Source organism: Notolepis coatsorum (assembly GCF_963971535.1).
Source record: "Notolepis coatsorum genome assembly, chromosome: 13".
Classification (NCBI taxonomy): domain Eukaryota; kingdom Metazoa; phylum Chordata; class Actinopteri; order Aulopiformes; family Paralepididae; genus Notolepis; species Notolepis coatsorum.
In genome coordinates this window covers 11,626,979-11,642,482 of record NC_140177.1, presented here as the reverse complement: position 1 = coordinate 11,642,482, position 15,504 = coordinate 11,626,979, and the positions used below count along the sequence as shown (strand labels likewise).

Genomic DNA, 15,504 nt, shown 5'->3' with positions numbered 1-15,504 from the left:
CTGTCTGTAGCTCACTATTCTGTCTGTGGCTCACTATTCTGTCTGTGGCTCACTCCTCTGTCTGTGGCTCACTCCTCTGTCTGTGGCTCACTATTCTGTCTGTGGCTCACTCCTCTGTCTGTGGCTCACTCCTCTGTCTGTAGCTCACTATTCTGTCTGTGGCTCACTATTCTGTCTGTGGCTCACTATTCTGTCTGTGGTTGACATATTGAGCGGCGTGAGAAATAGACTGTTTCAGATATAATAATAATAATAATAATAATAATAATAATAATAATAATAATAATAATAATAATAATAATAATAATAATAATAATAATAATAATAATAATAATAATAATAATAATAATAATAATAATAATAATAATAATAATAATAATAATAATAATAATAATAATAATAATAATAATAATAATAATAATAATAATAATAATAGTTGCAGTTCAAAGTGCTTCACAACAGTGGAAAAATACAGGCATAAACGAGCATAAAAAAGATAGAGAGGTAGCAAGGTGAGGTAACTCACAGTGTTTCACATTAGGATCTAGCATCCCAATAGGCCTCTCTGTTTACGGTTTCATTCAGTCATACAAATAATAAAAATAGAATAGACAGAGTGCGGTTTGATTAAGTTTAAAAATAGGCTAAATATAATGAAATAGAGCGGACATACAACAGGGTATTTAACATACAACAGAGCAGTGAATCAGTAAAAAGTAAAAAGTGTGCAGTGAGATCAAATTAGCATAGAACCGACACATGAATTTGATAGGAAGTGTACTCACGTAGGCAGGGTAAGAAAAGTGCAGGTAATGTACAATTTGTGTCAGGATGTCCCTGATGTTTCATTTAAGGGGAGACACTACAGGTGAATAGGGTAAAAAAATTAACTAATAGATATCACAATGAAACTTCCCCAGTTGATTACTTATATTTTTGTATTACAAGTTTTCTGAAATTGTATGTTTAAATATGCAAATGAGGCATGATTTACTTAAATATGCACTAATTTGCATATAATTCCAGGACAGAAATCTGAACATTGGATAAAGCCATTTTCAAAATTATAGTTTCATTTTGTTGACATATTAGAGCCAAAGGTTATTACAGAGGGGATTTTGGATATCTCTTTTTATTTATCACTCCATAAATCAGAAAGTACTCCATTCAGTCAATTTTTATGGTAAAATTCCATATTTCGCCATGTTTTTAGGAATAAAATGTGATATAAATCAGGGTATGAATGCGATATCAACAAACCCTTCTGTAAATACCTTCAGAACATAGATATGAATAGAACTGGAAGGTTTGGTGTATGTGAGTGCTACTGAGGTGGAGATTTCTGGCTCAGAGTATGAGGAAAAACTCTTAAAACTCATTTTTGGGAAAACGCCTTCAAAGTTCTGTATTGTAAAATGCCATACCTTTTTTTTTTAAACAGATATTTACAAACACAATATCTAATCAAACCATTAGTAATAGACAACCTAAACACATGCCTGATAACTGAATAATAATAATAATGATGTTATTGAACTGAACAGAACTACACACAGGCTACAAACAGTGTATTACAGTGTAGTACCCCCTAATAGGCAAAACATATTTGAATAGATATCACTATGAAACTTTCCCAATTTGTTGTACATATAAACTAAGAAAAAATATATTGCAAGTTTTCTGAAATTTATGTTTATATATGCAAATGAGGCACTTCCCCATTTAATATGTGCACATTTATGGATGCAATAAGGAAAATGAAGTAAAATAAACAACTAAATGTGTGTTATTGACGTTTTATTGTCACTAGTTTCATAAAAGTTAGTTTAGGAAGCAAAATATAACAAAATCTCAAAATCAACAAAAAAAGTATATTTGACTATTCACCTGGGGTGTCTCACCTTAAGTGCCTGAGCAAAGAAATAGGTTGTAGGGATGCTCGTTATTGGCTTTTTTACCGATACCGATATACAGATATTGTCCAACTCTTAATTTCCGATACCGATATCAACCGATATCAACCGATATCAACCGATATCAACCGATACCGATATATACAGGGTTTCCCCCCCCAAAAACGGGATAATTTCAGGTAATTAACATTACATATATCTTGTTGTGGAATTAACACAACATTATGCATACTTTTGACAATAAATAAAATCAGAATTTGTTCTTATTTGCTTGCCTGGGTAAATAAAGATTATAGAAATGTAAAAAATAATTTATTTTTTATTTTTTTTTAACCCTTGTGTACCCCTGGTCCCTTTTTCTACTTTTTTGAAATATTTTGAGTGTGTGTGTGAGCACAGCGGTGTCTGTGTTTATTATTATTTCATGAAATTGGGTAAATATCTTAATTTGACATATATGTTCATTGTGTGAAAAGCTTATAACATGAAACACTCTAGAAAAATAGTTATAGATTTAGTGCCTTGTTTACCCTTAGTCCCTTTTTCTACTCTCCGTCCGCGCCAATGTTAAAACGGCATTTTTAACCATTTTTAAATATGCTCTTATTCGTTCAATTCTCGATATATCTTCCAACCCTTTGCATATTCCACGAGCTAAGGACCTCGTCTAGGCCGGGATGTGCTGTTACCGATGTAAAACGCATGGTGGCGTCATCGCTCCACAGATAACTTTGCCACAATTCAGGGGAGGTGAGATATGCTGTACCGGGCTGATAGTGATTGAAACGCCGGAGACATCGTTTGGGGTGGTGGGGGGGGGGGGGGGGGGGGGGCGAGTGGATTTTCTGAGACAGAACCAGATACGAACCGGGCCGCGCAGTCGACAGAGCGCCATACGCCGAAATACAAGCCCCCCATCGCCGGCACGCGCCAACGAGGAAGTGGCAGGCACGGAGCAAGTCTGGTTCTATTCCCAACAGCGAGGCGTGTCCAATATTTCTGCCGCAGAACAACATGAAACAGCCCGCAACAGATTTTGGGTAAGTTGAGCGCTTAGTAACGTTTCGCCTCAACGCCGTTTCTGGCCGAACTAGTCATCGAATCTTTAATATTTTATTTGATTCATATTCAGAGGTAATTCGTCGAGATATTTCTAAATGTTATTTATCAAAAAAAAATATGGGAAATATGGTCAAAAACAACATTTATCCGGTTTTTTCGATGAAAAAACACGTTCTATCAAACAAACACAGGTTTTAATTCATAAATATGAGTAATATGTTGAGAGATATATTGAGATTATGCTATTACTGTTAATCATGGGTAGAAAAATGTTTTAAAAATAGTAAACAGTTAAAATTATATGGCTTTAAACATGATGTATCATTTCATCTCCCAAGCCCAGTGAGTTCCACCATTGCTAGGCATGCACAAGGACCGATACCGCTATTTTTTCCGATTTCACATTTTAATACCAATATCGGCCGATAATATCGGACATCCCAACTGGTTCAGCTTGTCACCTGCAGCGAAGCGAGCCTCCTTCTCGCCGTCGCTCAGGTCGCTGTACATGTCGTTCTCCAGCCTCCTCTCCTTCTCCCTCTGCAGGTTGGACCGGCCCGGACCCCCCTCCGGCCCCGCGGATGGTTTGCCCCAGCTCTGCCACTCGATCATGTGTGCGACGCGACCCTGGGCCATGGCGGTGGGCTTGGTCACCTTGTCTTTCATGGAGCGACTCACGCCTACGGCAGAGGGTCAGAGGGTCAGAGGGTCAGAGGGTCAGAGGGTCAGAGGGTCAGGGTCAGAGGGTCAGAGGGTCAGAGGGTCAGAGGGTCAGAGGGTCAGAGGGTCAGAGGGTCAGAGTGTCAGAAGGTCAGAGGGTCAGAGGGTCAGAGGGTCAGGGGGTCAGAGGGTCAGATGGTCAGAAGGTCAGAGGGTCAGAGGGTCAGAGGGTCAGAGGGTCAGAGGGTCAGAGGGTCGGAGGGTCAGAGGGTCGGAGGGTCAGAGGGTCAGAGGGTCAGAGGGTCAGAGGGTCAGAGGGTCAGAGGGTCAGAGGGTCAGAGGGTCAGAGGGTCAGAGGGTCAGAGTGTCAGAGGGTCAGATGGTCAGAAGGTCAGAGGGTCAGAGGGTCAGAAGGTCGGAGGGTCGGAGGGTCAGAGTGTCAGAAGGTCAGAGGGTCAGAGGGTCAGAGGGTCAGAGGGTCAGAGGGTCAGAGGGTCAGAGGGTCAGAGGGTCAGAGGGTCAGAGGGTCAGGGTCAGAGGGTCAGAGGGTCAGAGGGTCAGAGGGTCAGAGGGTCAGAGGGTCAGAGGGTCAGAGGGTCAGGGGGTCAGAGAGTCAGGGGGTCAGAGGGTCAGAGGGTCAGAGGGTCAGAAGGTCGGAGGGTCAGAGGGTCAGAGGGTCAGAGGGTCAGAGGGTCAGAGGGTCGGAGGGTCAGAGGGTCAGAAGGTCGGAGGGTCAGAGGGTCAGAAGGTCAGAGGGTCAGAGGGTCAGAAGGTCGGAGGGTCGGAGGGTCAGAGTGTCAGAAGGTCAGAGGGTCAGAGGGTCAGAGGGTCAGAGGGTCAGAGGGTCAGAGGGTCAGAGGGTCAGAGGGTCAGAGGGTCAGAGGGTCGGAGGGTCAGAGGGTCAGGGTCAGAGGGTCAGAGGGTCAGAGGGTCAGAGGGTCAGAGGGTCAGAGGGTCAGAGGGTCAGGGTCAGAGGGTCAGAGGGTCAGAGGGTCAGAGGGTCAGAGGGTCAGAGGGTCAGAGGGTCAGAGGGTCAGAGGGTCAGGGGGTCAGAGGGTCAGAAGGTCAGAGGGTCAGAGGGGAAGGGCTCCTTGCCCCATTTCACAGGGCTGTCTGGCTGCTTGTCAAGCCTTGTTGACTTGATCGGGACGGAGGGATGATGGAGGGATGATGAGGGATGATGAGGGATGATGAGGGATGATGGAGGGATGATGGAGGGATGATGGAGGGATGATGAGGGATGATGAGGGATGATGGAGGGATGATGGAGGGATGATGGAGGGATGATGGAGGGATGATGGAGGGATGGAGGGATGATGGAGGGATGATGGAGGGATGATGGAGGGATGACGGAGGGATGATGGAGGGATGATGGAGGGATGATGGAGGGATGATGGAGGAATGATGGAGGGATGACGGAGGGATGATGGAGGGATGATGGAGGGATGATGGAGGGATGGAGGGATGATGGAGGGATGATGGAGGGATGATGGAGGGATGATGGAGGGATGATGAGGGATGATGAGGGATGATGGAGGGATGATGGAGGGATGATGGAGGGATGATGAGGGATGATGAGGGATGATGGAGGGATGATGGAGGGATGATGGAGGGATGATGGAGGGATGATGGAGGGATGGAGGGATGATGGAGGGATGATGGAGGGATGATGGAGGGATGATGGAGGGATGACGGAGGGATGATGGAGGGATGATGGAGGGATGATGGAGGGATGATGGAGGGATGATGGAGGAATGATGGAGGGATGACGGAGGGATGATGGAGGGATGATGGAGGGATGATGGAGGGATGGAGGGATGATGGAGGGATGATGGAGGGATGATGGAGGGATGACGGAGGGATGATGGAGGGATGATGGAGGGATGATGGAGGGATGATGGAGGGATGATGGAGGGATGATGGAGGAATGATGGAGGGATGACGGAGGGATGATGGAGGGATGATGGAGGGATGATGGAGGGATGATGGAGGAATGATGGAGGGATGACGGAGGGATGATGGAGGAATGATGGAGGGATGATGGAGGGATGATGGAGGGATGACGGAGGAATGATGGAGGGATGATGGAGGGATGACAGAGGGATGACGGAGGGATGATGGAGTGATGATGGAGGGATGACAGAGGGATGACAGAGGGAGGACAGAGGGATGATGGAGGGATGACGGAGGGATGACAGAGGGATGATGAGGGATGACAGAGGGATGATGGATGGATGACGGAGGGATAATGGAGGGATGATGGAGGGATGATGGAGGGATGACAGAGGGATGACGGAGGGATGATGGAGGGATGACAGAGGGGGGTGGAGGGATGATGGAGGGATGATGGAGGGATGATGGAGGGATGATGGAGGGATGATGGAGGGATGGCGGTGGGGGGGTTGAGAAAAACGTGTACAAATCCCTACCGGTAATTAAAGTCATCACTCATCTCACGGACAAAGTAGACGAAATTCATTAGACCATACGTGATTAATTAGAAGCGTGGTGAGGGAAGGATAGAGAGAGAGAGAGAGAGAGAGAGAGAGAGAGAGAGAGAGAGAGAGAGAGAGAGAGAGAGAGAGAGAGAGAGAGAGAGGAAGTCAGAATAGAGAAAGAGAGAGAGAGAGAGAGAGAGAGAGAGAGAGAGAGAGAGAGAGAGAGAGAGAGAGAGAGAGAGAGAGAGAGAGAGAGAGAGAGGTGGTGGGGGAAGAGGAAGTCATTTTGAGTGTAAATAGCCTGGAAAAAAAACTCCCCAAAGAGATCTGTACCCAATTAAGATGCAAATGAGTGACGGCAACAAGAGACGTCCTTGAGTCTAAAAGGCTGCAGACAGCCTGAGGCTGATCAGTAGAAACTGAATTCAAACAGGCCTGAATAAATAACGGGGGAAAGCATTTGAGAGTGAGGTGTGAATATTAGTGGTTTGTGCTCCACTGTGGAGCTGTGGAGGAGCAGAAAGGGATGGGGGCGGGGCTGAGAGGGACGGGGGCGGGGCTGAGAGGGATGGGGGGCGGGGCTGAGAGGGATGGGGCACTACACTACCACTCAACACCAGCATTACTACAGTACCACCAACAACACAGAACTAGGGATGCTCGATATTGGCTTTTTTACCGATACCGATATACCGATATTGTCCAACTCTTATTTTCCGATACCGATATCAACCGATACCGATACATGCAGGGTCCCCACCCCCCCCCCCCCCCCCCACAAAACTGAATAATTTCAGGTAATTAACATTACATATCTCTTGTTGTGTAATTAACACAACATTATGCATACTTTGACAATAAATAAAATAATTTGTTCTTACTTGCTTGCCTGGGTAAATAAAGGTTAAATAAATGTAAAAAAAAAAAAAAATGTATTATTATTATTATTACCGATACAGATATTTTCCGATATCACATTTTTATGCCAATATCGGCCGATAATATCGGTAGGCCGATAATATCTGACATCGCTACCACAGACACACTATGTTTTCCCAATGCGCCCGTGGAGATGCTTCAGGATTATTAAAGTAAGTAATCTCACATACTTTAGTCTGGTTGAAATACAAATATTTGATCGGGATCCGCGTCAATGAGCGAAATGTGGTTTTGTCATTGACGTCTGTTGTTGATATCAATGGGAGAGAGGGGAAGTAGGAAGTGAAATAGGAACAGGAAGGGGCACCCACAGGGGCGGCCATGTTGGCTCTGAGCTCCTCCTTCCTCTCCTCTTGGGTGAAGTCGCCTGCAGATGCTGAATTGAGGTCAGTGGGAGACTGTGTTAAGTATGGCCGTGTTATGATGTCATCAGTACTCCCAATCAACACATTTTAGCTAGCATTATTTAGTGCTAACGTACTGTATATACCATATATCGCAACGCTAGCTGCCGTCAGTAAAATACCACACTAGCTATATAGCGTTGTAACACATGGCATCTGACATCGCAGTTCCTGTTGGGTTGCAAAAAAAACTAAAAAAACTAAATAATTTCTAACTAACCAACTAACATTACATATGTCTTGTCGTGAATTAACACAACATTATGCATACTTTTGATTTAAAAGTATGCATTGATGTGTTAATTTCACTGGATGCATCAATGAGGCATTCTAAATGTAAACATTATCTGTGCATCTCCCCTTTTCTTCTCTCTCTCCCTCTGGTTCTCACTCTCCATTTTCCCCTCTCTCTCTTTCCTTTTCTCTCCCTTATTTATTGTAATTGTCCTTGTATACTATTGCTACTGTAATTTTCTATTTTATTTATTTGTATGCATTTATGTACATAACCTTGTTTTTGTTGCAGCCTCCCACCCTCAAAAGGCTTTTGCTTTTTGGTCAGGCTGCTTTTGTATATAATAATTTGTTCTTACTAATTTGTTCTCTTTTTTAATTTTTTATAAACCGATACCGATAATTTCCGATATTACATGATAATATCGGACATCTCTAGTTGCAAATGTTACCACTAACGCTTGCCAATGACAACATACTATGTTAGGACACTTTGCACTGAGGGGTAGATTTAGGAGGACTGATGACATCATAACATGGGGACAGCCATACATATAATACAGTTCCCCATTTCGCAATTTGCACTAATGGCGGCTATTGAGGATAACCCCTTCTATGTGAGTCAGCTGGTTCTTTGGCCTGAGAGCAGGATAAAAAGCAGGTGAAACAGGAATGCATGGTATTCTATGGTTCTTTTAAATGGAATGCATGGTAGCATATGGTTCCTTAACTGGAATGCATGGTTCCTTAACTGGAATGCAATGGCTAATTAACTGGAATGCATGGCAGTCTATGGTTCTTTAACTGGAATGCATGATACTCTATGGTTTCTTTGGTAGTAGCCATACAAACATCTGCAACATTTGAAACTGTCATGAAACAGTTTAATTTGAAATGTTTAGGCAAAATCATCCACATGGGTAGTGTAGAGGTCTAAACATTGGGTAGTGTAGAGGTCTAAACACTAGGAGTGGCTGGGTAGTGTAGAGGTCTAAACACTAGAGTGCTGGGTAGTGTAGAGGTCTAAACACTGGGTAGTGTAGAGGTCTAAACACTAGGTAGTGTAGATGTCTACACTGCGTAGTGTAGAGGTCTAACACTGGGTAGTGTAGAGGTCTAACACTGGGTAGTGTAGAGGTCTAACACTGCGTAGTGTAGAGGTCTAACACTGGGTAGTGTAGAGGTCTAAACACTAGAGTGGCTGGGTAGTGTAGAGGTCTAAACACTGGGTAGTGTAGAGGTCTAAACACTAGAGTGGCTGGGTAGTGTAGAGGTCTAAACACTGGTAGTGTAGAGGTCTAAACACTAGGTAGTGTAGAGGTCTAACATGGGTAGTGTAGGTCTAAACACTGGGTAGTGTAGAGGGTCTAAACACTGGGTAGTGTAGAGGTCTAACACTGGGTAGTGTAGGTCTAAACACTAGGTAGTGTAGAGGTCTAACACTGGGTAGTGTAGAGGTCTAAACACTGGGTAGTGTAGAGGTCTAACACTGGGTAGTGTAGAGGTCTAACACTGCATAGTGTAGAGGTCTAAACACTGGGTAGTGTAGAGGTCTAAACACTGGTAGTGTAGAGGTCTAAACACTGGGTAGTGTAGATGTCTAAACACTGGGTAGTGTAGAGGTATAACACTGCATAGTGTAGAGGTCTAAACACTGGGTAGTGTAGAGGTCTAACACTGGGTAGTGTAGAGGTCTAGCACTGGGTAGTGTAGAGGTCTAAACACTGGGTAGTGTAGAGGTCTAACACTGGGTAGTGTAGAGGTCTAAACACTGGGTAGTGTAGAGGTCTAACACTGGGTAGTGTAGGTCTAAACACTGGGTAGTGTAGAGGTCTAACACTGGGTAGTGTAGGTCTAAACCTCCTACCACTGCAGAGACCAGGCTTCACTTCAGGCAGCGGCACCTCCGGCTCGGTCTGTTGTCCCTACAAACACAACTGGGAAGCAGGTGGGGTATGTTTCGGAAGAGGCATGTGTCTACACTCTCCCCAGACCGACAGTAGGGTAGTCTACACCCAGAGCAACAGTAGGGTAGTCTACACCCTCCCCAGACTGACAGTAGGGCAGTCTACACCCTCCCCAGACCAACAGTAGGGTAGTCTACACCCAGACCGGACAGTAGGGTAGTCTACACCCTCCTCAGACTGACAGTAGGGTAGTCTACACCCTCCCCAGACCAACAGTAGGGTAGTCTACACCCAGACTGACAATAGGGTAGTCTACACCCTCCTCAGACTGACAGTAGGGTAGTCTACACCCTCCCCAGACTGACAGTAGGGTGGTCTACACCCTCCCCAGACCAACAGTAGGGTAGTCTACACCCTCCCCAGACCAACAGTAGGGTAGTCTACACCCTCCTCAGACTGACAGTAGGGTAGTCTACACCCTCCCCAGACCAACAGTAGGGTAGTCTACACCCAGACTGACAGTAGGGTAGTCTACACCCTCCCCAGACTGACAGTAGGGTGGTCTACACCCTCCCCAGAGCAACAGTAGGGCGGTCTACACCCAGACCGACAGTAGGGTAGTCTACACCCTCCTCAGACTGAGAGTAGGGAAGTCTACACCCTTCCCAGACCAACAGTAGGGTAGTGTTGAGATATGACATATACAAATAAATTTATATTGCATGACTTCATGTACTACTGTGTACCATGTTGCTCATGTGAGTAGCTGTGACTACCACTGTGTCCACTGGGAAGCGCTGTTGCACAGTGTATTGTCGCATGATTGTGATGTCACTGTCTGGGTATAAAAGGTGCAGAGACACACCCCGACACTCTCTCCTATTGATCTCTCGACACGCCTGAGTTGTGAATAAACTACGTTGAATCGAATGGCTAAATGATACCACAGTGTGAACAGTACGACCCTTTTGAACTAGAATATTTTACTTGCCGCTGCAGTTAGACAAAAGGTATACGTTTCAGTTTCAGTTTCTTTAATAGTTGTCATACAGAAGTACAGAATACCTTTATACAAAATGCTTCTTACTGTTACGCTCCAGAGACTGTGCTAGACAAGATAAGTATGAAATAAAATAGTATAGCATGTAAAATAGAAGTAAAAATAGAGGTCACAGTGTTCAGTATAGACATATGTACAATGTTCGATGCAGAATAGAAGTAACTGAGTTACCATACAATATACAATATACTATGCAATGTACTAATATACAATACTATATAGTGCAAAGCAGAAATGGGATGAGGTACAATTTAGGTACAATTTACAGTAAGGTGTACGAGTTGTAGTGCAAATCCTTTACCAATAAATATAAAGTGTGTTTAGGTGATCTAAAGTGTGGAGAGTGGGTGCTGCAGTGTGTTGTTTGTTTAAAGTGAATGTGTGGGTGTGTGTGCTGTGTGCATTTGATGGTTGTTGCATAGTGTTTATTGTTCGTTGAGCAGCCTGATGGCCTGGGGATAGAAGCTTCTTCTGAGTCTTTCTGTGCTCGCCTTGAGACTCCGGTATCGCTTGCCTGACCGCAGCAGTTCAAAGAGGCAGTTGTTCGGGTGGCTGGAGTCCTTGATGATTCTCTTAGCCTTACCCCTGCACCGCTTGTTGTAAATGTTCTGGAGGGTGGGAAGCCCCGCTCCAATTGTGCATTCGGCTGAACGTGTCACTCTTTGTAGTCTGCTACGGTCTTGTGCAGTGCTATTCCCAAACCAGGAGGTGATGTTGCCAGTCAGGATGCTCTCTATTGTACATGAGTAGAAGTTCTTAAGGATCTTCTGACTGACTTGGAACTTCCTTAAACGCCTGAGGAAGTAGAGGCGTTGTCGTGCCTTCTTCACAACACTGTCAATGTGTGTGGTCCAAGTCAAGTCCTCAAATATGTGGGCTCAGAGGTACTTGAAACTGTTCACTCTCTCAACCGGTGCCCCGTCAATGCTGAGGGGGCTGTAGTCCTTGACCCCCGACCTCCTGAAGTCCACAATCATCTCTTTTGTTTTGCTGACGTTCAGGGAGAGGCAGTTCTCCTGACACCACTGTGACAGATTCTCTACCTCTTCCAGGTAGGCCCTCTCGTCGTTGGCAGAGATCAGGCCCACCACTACTGTGTCATCAGCAAATTTGATGATTGTGTTGTTGTTCCGCTGTGCCACGCAGTCATGTGTGTACAGGGAGTAGAGGAGGGGGCTCAGAACACAGCCCTGGGGGGCCCCTATGTTGAGCGTGATGGATGAGGAGGTGCAGTTGCCTGCTCTTACCACCTGGGGTCTGCCCGTCAGGAAGTCCAAGACCCACTGGCAGAGGTCATAGTTCAAGCCCAGGTCCCTGAGCTTGGCTATGAGTTTGGAGGGGACTATGGTATTGAATGCTGAGCTGTAGTCGATGAACAGCATTCTCACATAGTTCCCCTGCCTCTTGTCCAGGTGTGATGCTGCTGTGTGCAGCACATGGGCTATGGCGTCCTCCGTGGACCTGTTAGGGCGGTATGCAAATTGCAGGGGGTCCAGGTTGATGGGGAGGGAGTCTACTCTGATTAACAGGTAGTCTACACCCAGACCAACAGTAGGGTCTACTAGCGTAAGGAGGGAATTGTATATTGACTAAATTGGGGGATATGGGATCAAAGATAAAGATAATCTGTATTTAGTCTAAAATAAAGTGCTGTATGCCTACTTGATTTAAGCTGAATTAAACCGAGAACTGACCCATCTCAAGCTCCACCCTCTTTTAGCCTGACAGGGGAAGTAACGCCTATGATTGGAACGTCCAGAAAAAGGCTGAGAAAAGCAACAGTTGTGATTGGAGGGTCAAGCGAAGAAGGCGGAGCTTGAGATAGATCAATTAAGCATGACCCATGACTCTAATCCAGTCATTTCAAATGAATTTAGATGGAAGATATCAATGTTTGCTACTAATCACAACTGAACCAAGCTATTTCCTCTGGTATTACACTGCATTCAGGCCAAAGTATCTTCTGAGCATCGTGTTACCTTTTTTCACTGAAAAACAATATCCATATTAATGACTAATCCACTCTTGTATTGAGCTTTCAATTTGGATTTTAGTTGAAACAAGTGAAAAATAGGCTCATGGGATTGACCTATACTGTATCTTGAGCGCCGCCCTCTTTTCTTGATCCTTCTATCACAACGGTTGTCTAGGGAAGCGCCAGTTGTGATTGGAGGATCACAGAGGGCGGGGTTTGAGTTAAGTCAATCCATTGGCTTGAGTGTAAAGGGCTGAACACAGGATGAAATGAAGTCGTTAAGATGGAGATTTTTTCACATTAGAAAAACACCACGTTCTGTCTGGAGGCAACTTCACCACCTCCTGCTGAGGAGCGTTCAGAGGCAACATGGGGGGCGTTTGTTTTACCATCATCCACCTGCACAGACACACACCTGACACACCTGTCAGAGACGCATTAGCCAGCGCCCCGATACCATAGGAGTTGGCGTTGGACACGTTCCTCGCCCTCTTCGAACGGGGCAGGATGGACGTAGTGTCCTCCATGGACAGCTGAGAGACAGAGTAGGGAGGAGAGAGGGGGAGGGGGGGATGGAGAGAGAGAGAGGGAGGGAGGGGGAGAGAGAGGGAGGGCAGGGGAGAGAAGGAGAGAGGGTGAGTGTGCGAGTGGGCGGGAAGGAGGGACAAGGGAGAAAGAGTGAAGGATAGAGGAGGAAGGATGAAAGATGAACGATGGGGAAGAGAGAGAGGAGGAGAGAGATGGAAGAGGAGGAGAGAGATGAGAGAAGGGGTAGGAAGAGAGAAGATATAGAGAGAAATGGGATGAAGCGAGCAACGACAGAAAGAAGAAAGAAAGAAAGAAAGAAAGAAAGAAAGAAAGAAAGAAAGAAAGAAAGAAAGAAAAGAAAGAAAGAAAGAAAGAAAGAAAGAAAGAAAGAAAGAAAGAAAGAAAGAAAGAGAAAGAAAGAAAGAAAGAAAGAAAGAAAGAAAGAAAGAAAGAAAGAAAGAAAGAAAGAAAGAAAGAAAGAAAGAGAAAGAGAAAGAAAGAAAGAAAGAAAGAAAGAAAGAAAGAAAGAAAGAAAGAAAGAAAGAAAGAAAGAAAGAGAAAGAAAGAAAGAAAGAAAGAAGAAAGAAAGAAAGAAAGAAAGAAAGAAAGAAAGAAAGAAAGAAAGAAGGAAGGAGCAGGTAGGAATGAAGAGAGGGATAAAAGAGAGCGGTGGAGGGAGGGAAAGAGGAGAAAAGGGTTGAGACAGTTAGCAGAAGATAGAATATACATAACATACATTGCCTATTCTATTCTACTAATTTACTGCACTGCACTATTGCACTATTTACTCTGTCTATTCTATTTTACTCTTTTTATTATTGTCTATTTTAAAACTGCAATAGTTTTACCACCCGCTGCACATCTGAGGAAACCAACCACTAGTAATCATCCGAACCGTCGTTAACCCTTTCCTGGTGAGGCTTGACGATATTTATATATCGTCTGTGTCGTGCAGAAGCCTCATATTTCCAAAAAGTCAACTCTTCAGGAATTAAGAAGAATTAATAATTAATCATTAATACCCATGTATTACTCTGTGCACTGCATACAAATGATCTCTCTATAGAGTGTTGGTTATAAAAGACCCAGGTTTTGCTAGACCGCTGGAGAAACTGCTGGAGACCTGATAGAACGGATAGACTCTTTAACTACTGAACCTGATAGAATCAAATCAAATCAAATTTATTTTACAACACCACGTTAATGTCCCCATGGGCCGGACACGTCTTCTTTAAACAAGTCAAGAAGAAACATCGCAATAAATCAAGAACAAAACAAAAACACCATAAAGTCCAAAACATTTTAAATGAATGCAACACTCCCAGACGTACCCCACGCGAAGGTAAGGAAAAACTCACTAAAACCTAGCAATAGGAAAAAATGCACCACAGGCAATGTGGAGGAGAGAAACCTTAGAAGGGCCATTCTTAGATGTCGCTGATAGTAGTGTTGCAATAAAACAGGCGAACAGTTGGTAGGCATGCACTCATATGTGTAATGAAACACAGATAAGTGCATGCTATAGCAACTGAACATTTGAAAGATTAAAAATAGAGCTGATGGCGGATCTACTGAACCTGATAGAACTGATAGACTCTTTAAACTACTGAATCGTATCTTATCTAATCTTGTCTTATCTCATCTTATCCTATCTTATCTTATCTCCCATGCCATGCTTTATTTGTACTGTAGCCTTCTCAAACACTGCAGCATGGGACAGGAAGTCCTCTCGGACCACAGGGCTACAGCATGGAAGGTCTAATGCAAGCAGTGCCTGCAATAAAACGTGGGGATTTATACGACGGCCACATCTAGATAAGATAAGATGAGCTTTACAGCCTGTTATCCGTCAGTCTGAATAATGTGGAGAGAAGGGCAAAACGGCTATCTATATAGGTGCCAGACCAGGTGACGGTGGAATGATGAGAGAGAGAGGGAGGGGGGAGAGAGAGAGAGGGAGGGGGAGAGAGAGAGAGAGCTGTATAGAGTGAATAGATAACACAATAGAGTGAGGAGGATGAATAGATAACACAATAGAGTGAGGAGGAGTGAATAGATAACACAATAGAGTGAGGAGTGAATAGATAACACAATAGATGAGGAGTGAATAGATAACACAATAGAGTGAGGAGGACTGAATAGATAGCAATAGACTGAGGAGTGAATAGATAACACAATAGAGTGAGGAGGAGTGAATAGATAACACAATAGAGTGAGGAGGAGTGAATAGATAACACATATAAGAATAGAGTGAGGAGGAGTGAATAGATAACACAGATAACAATAGAGTGAGGAGGAGTGAATAGATAACAATAGAGTGAAGAGTACCAAACATTTATCTGCCAGGTGAAATAATATAATAATAATAAGAGAGGATGGGGAGA

General features: G+C 44.3%; 1 pseudogene across 1 annotated transcript in view; it reads right to left on the bottom strand.

Moving 5' to 3' along the window:
* LOC311238904 overlaps positions 1-15,504 on the bottom strand; it is a 78,533-nt pseudogene that overhangs the window by 52,758 nt on the left and 10,271 nt on the right. Inside the window, exon 2 of the transcript in view lies at positions 3,437-3,655. The product of the transcript in view is annotated as an uncharacterized misc_RNA (transcript). The remainder of the gene's footprint in view (positions 1-3,436; positions 3,656-15,504) is intronic.